General features: G+C 37.9%; 1 long non-coding RNA gene across 3 annotated transcripts; it reads left to right on the top strand.

The window, feature by feature from the left end:
* The first annotated feature begins 1,061 nt into the window (after positions 1–1,061).
* On the top strand, positions 1,062–4,335 carry LOC145443593 (uncharacterized). Of its 3 annotated transcripts, XR_013916483.1 has the most exons (4): positions 1,062–2,366; positions 2,706–2,905; positions 3,279–3,398; positions 3,956–4,222. It is a non-coding gene; the product is annotated as an uncharacterized LOC145443593 (long non-coding RNA). The 3 variants fall into 3 exon arrangements; XR_013916484.1 differs by lacking the exon at positions 1,062–2,366 and having other exon boundaries at positions 2,376–3,090; positions 3,956–4,335; XR_013916481.1 differs by lacking the exon at positions 1,062–2,366 and having other exon boundaries at positions 2,385–2,905; positions 3,956–4,241.
* Positions 4,336–4,785: the final 450 nt, after the last annotated feature.

Below are 4,785 nucleotides of genomic sequence, written 5' to 3' on the forward strand. Positions count from 1 at the left end.
GAGATAGCGCAGTGGTATAATCAGCGGCTACAACACCAGTGGGTGCGGGCTCGAGTCCGACCAAGGTCGACTTTCGAGTGTCTATACTTAAGTGTTGGAGGTTTACCTAGGCTCCTCCTCGCCACAACATCCGTGTCAGCGGTTTCTAACAAACCTAGAGGTGGGCCGTGTTATAAGTCGGCAGTTACGGAAAATAAGAATAATATCGGCCTAGTGTAAATGACCATCGCAGTCGACAAACACCATGAATACCCCAAAACAAACAAAACCGGTGTCTGTTCGCGGACCGCTCAAAATCACGTCGCGGGGGCGGATCCAACAAGTTGCTAAACTACACTCTAAATCCGCAAGGTCGTATTGAACACTTCAAAACACTTTATTCTGCGTACAGACACACTTTTCGGGCATATGAACGCATTGGGCCATTATCGTCGCAACACTTCTGCGTATTTCTCCGTTTAAATGTAACACTTCGCCACTGCGGCTTACTTGCAAGAAAATTTATACTCCGTAATTTATCATCAACTTCGCATTCATAAACCATCGGTACGTTCGGGGATCACATAAAATCATGGTGTATGTAAAATAATATTATTCAACTGACCAAACCACCAAGTTTAAGGGTAATATTTGAACAAAATATACATATTTCCCTGTGACGCAGAGGGGTCACGACCTTCGTTCCGGTAGAGCGCGCTCGATTTCAGTTTGGAATTTGAATTGGTGGTTCGTCAGGCTTCAGGCAGAGAGTAGGGTACACGAACAGACTTGGCGGAATGGATATATTGAAGCAGTTTCTGCTACCTGATGGCGCAAAGGATCATAACATCCATGTACTGTAAGGTATGGAAATGCGGTAAATGTTATTGAATATATGTAATGTGAGAATAGTCATAAAATGAGCTCGTTTTGACATGGCAATAAGGTCGTTTGTTTTAGATGTTTTAGTAAACTACTGATATCCCTTATTCATATGAATGTTCTTTATAAGTTTTCTAGTATATGATTCGTCCGATCTTATTGCTGGATGATCGAGCTCCGAATCTGATAATATACCAAGCTGCGACCAGGTCCAGTACTACGGTACTGATGGGAAGCTGATATCCAACTAACTTTTTGACGTATAGATACAGGGATGTTCTCTCTATCCACACTGAAATATCCCTATGTAGGCGATATTGTGGTCCATTGTGGACAAGTACTGCAATTTCAGCAATTGAATACCGGTATGACAGTCATGCAACGGTTTTGATGGTTTTTCAACTGCAACACATTTTACACTGTACTGTTTATTCCAAGTGGTAAGGTTTTAACTAAGACAGTTTTTTTGACATGTCATAATAGGTCAAAATTTTGTCAAAATTGTACCGTTAGGTTAAAATTGCAAAAATTGTTTACAAAGTCAAATTTTTTTTGGCAACTTGCATTTCGTTTGTATCATAGATGATTGCACTGTCGGTGAACTTATCATTTTACAATTTACATCTGGTAGCCTACTTTATAGTTCTACCGTTGTAGACGGACCATCGTCTGCTCATTGTGAATCAGAAACTGTCAAATGAAATAAATACTCAACGTAGCCTACTGAATTATCCTAACTGAAGCTAGATTGCGTGGGCATTGGTTCTTCTATTAGAAACTGTATGATGAAAAATTGCGATGTAGACAACTTTGTCACATTGAAGCAACACGGTGTGTCACCTGCAGTGTACCCACAACTTCAGTGTTGACGGCCAACAACTGCTGCTGGTGAACGTTTTTTCCCCATTCTTGCCAAGCTACTTAGTAAGGACAGACACTTTCTACCCGAAAATGTGGGAAAGTATCTTTCGTTATACTACAACAAAGTTTTAAATATTTCTACCATAATACGAGATGTAACTATAATACTGGAATTCTTCATGGGTCTAGATTTCGATAAAATAAGGTTTCTTCATGTAAAAATTTGTCAGTTTTCTCGCCAAAAGATATTTTTTAGGTCAAACTACTTTGGAAGAACAGACAGCTCCAGCCAGAAATAAAGATAAGTACCGGTAGTACAATTCTAACATTATGTCAGAAACACCTAATTCAAGTACATGGGGTCAAAATTAAGTTTTTTATCGTCAAAATATGTGTGAATGTGGATTTTTTGGTCAAAGTCTTCCATTTTTAGGTCCACATAATCGCCCCAATAACAGCACAGCCAAACAAACAATCTTTTCAGCAAACCATGGATCACAAGGGGTAATATTTGTTTTGCCCAATCCTCAAATTTGACTTTCCTGAGTTTATTATGATACGGTAACTGAACTAAACTCTATTTTGCAGGTAGTATGTATTGAAATTGGCACCTTTTAGAAATGCATTTGCTGTATGGAATACTGGTAAGCATCACGGTGTTTTGTAAGTGAACTGCTGGTATATCCTTAATGAATTTGAATCTGTTACATTAGGTTATCTTCGTGATAAAGATTTTTATGAATGTTTGCTGATAAAATTTCACTAAAATTGTTAGCAATCCAGGAAGTATACTACCCGTGCCGGTGGTAACGTCATGTGCAACTTTCCATTTCATTACCTAATTAATCTATGAAAGACACCCTTCTGTGACACAGAACTTATTGCAGAAAACAACAACTGTATTCAGTATGATATCTACGTGATTACTGAGTAGTTCATTATTGTACTGCAAATTTTTGAAACATATCTTTTCTTTTCAATAGTCTTGGATTGATCCTCAAATTCGTCCAACTGATGTCGACTCTTTGAAAGGAGCCCCCTGGATCTACCGTGCCTGCGCTATCAGACAATGTTGACAGTGACGTGAGGACTGAGGAGTCGTTCGTAACGGGTTTTGTGCCGGCACAGTCATCTTATGCGATACAGACCTTTGTCTCAAGAACCCATGGATACATATGATTATGTAAGCCTATTTATTTATTTTTTATATCACCATTGATTATGTAATTTCCTGGTTTTTGCAGTCCTACTTTTCTCACGAACTATCTCGCAGAGTAGCCTACGGACTATTCGGTATGAGCTGAAAAAGGCTTCATCTGTGTACACTGTACAGTGTACACTGAACACTGAACAGAGATGTAGTTGAACGTAATGAGCTCTTCTAACTTGTACTTTAACTATTGCTTACTGAGCTATAATGGGCTAGGTCAGTGGTTCTTAACCTGGGGGGCTGAGCACCTCTCTTGCGCTTCTGTAACCTACCTGTGTGAAATATCTATATATTTACTTCTGCATAATATTTACAATTTTCCTTTGGTATTTATCATATTTTCTAGGAGCAGCATTTGGATTTGACCAGTAAAAAGATGGAGCCGCCATGGCACGCCACGAATCAGGGACTCATCAAGCCTGGGTTGCGGCTGATGGAAAGAATATGAAAATGCCCTAATGTTCAGGTAGTATGTATTGCAATTGGCACCATTTTGAAATGCATTTGGTGTTTAAAATACTGGTAAGCATCGCAGTGTTTCTTAAGTAAGCTGGTATATCCTTAGATAATAAATTTGATTCTGCTGCATTAGGTTATTTTTATGAATGTTTGCTGGTAAAATTTCACTAAAATGATTAACAATCCAGGAAAGGATGCTACCCGTGCTGGAGTAAAATTGGTGGAAAGGTCACATGCAACTTTCCATTCCATCAATTAACTGTTCTATGAAAGACACCCTTTTGTCACATACAATTGTATCCAGTCTGATATCTGCGTGAATACTGAATACGGGTGACGTCATATTTTGTGATACGATTGTTGATATACAACGTTCTTTTGAATTCTCTACTAGTTGCTGATGATTATCCCTGACGAGTCTCAGCCAAAAATATTTGGGCACATTTCAATATGCATATACTATTCAATTTTATATTGAAGTTTTGTACCTCGAAGAAGCTGTTCGAATATTGAATAGTTCCCTTGTAAAGCAAATTTTTAAAACAAGTATTTTCTTTTCAACAGTCTTGGATTGATCCTCAAATTCATCCAACTGATGTCGACTCTTCGAAAAGAGCCCCTGGTTCTACCATGCCTGCGCTAACAGACAATGTTGATAGTGACATGAGGAGTCATCTGAACGAATTTTGTGCCGGTGCAGTCATCTTTTGCGATACATACTTTTGTCTCAAGAACCCATGGAAACATGTGATTATGTAAGTCTATTTATTCAGTTCATATATCACCATTGATTATGCAATGTGCTGGTTTTTGCAGTCCTAATTTTCTCAAAAACTATCCATATATGCCATATGAGCTGATGAAAGGCTTAATCTGTATACTGTACATTGAACAGAGGTGTAGTTGAATGTAAAGAGCCGGTGTAACTTGTATTTAAACTATTGCTTACTAAACTATACTAGGACTAGGTGAACATCAAATTGAGATCATTTCCCTTAACCTGCTAATTCCAATGAATTGCGTTAATTAAATTTAATCAGAAATGAAGGATTTTGAAAGATTTACAACAGTTACAATTACCGCAATGAAGGAAAAGTATTCACACCTTTGATAAGATGTCACAACGTTTTTGTACTAAAGACAATCAATGTGTCCTTTGTCTGATATATTTTCTCGTCTCAATTCAAAGCAGCTATAAAATCTTAGAATCAAAGCTATATGTAAAGCCTACCGTACCGTATGTCAATTATTATAATGGAAATCTGAACCCATAGGAACAACGGTTCTACTACATTTATTGTCAGATCTTGTTTGCAATCAATTATATTTTCAGCAAATCGCGGTTGATGAAGTCAACTGTCTCCTTCTCCAAGCCAAACGAATATAATCCAAGA

The sequence above is a fragment of the Botryllus schlosseri genome, chromosome 7 (assembly GCF_051294905.1).
Source record: "Botryllus schlosseri isolate E-star chromosome 7, Bs_hap1, whole genome shotgun sequence".
In the NCBI taxonomy this organism is placed as follows: Eukaryota; Metazoa; Chordata; class Ascidiacea; order Stolidobranchia; family Styelidae; genus Botryllus; species Botryllus schlosseri.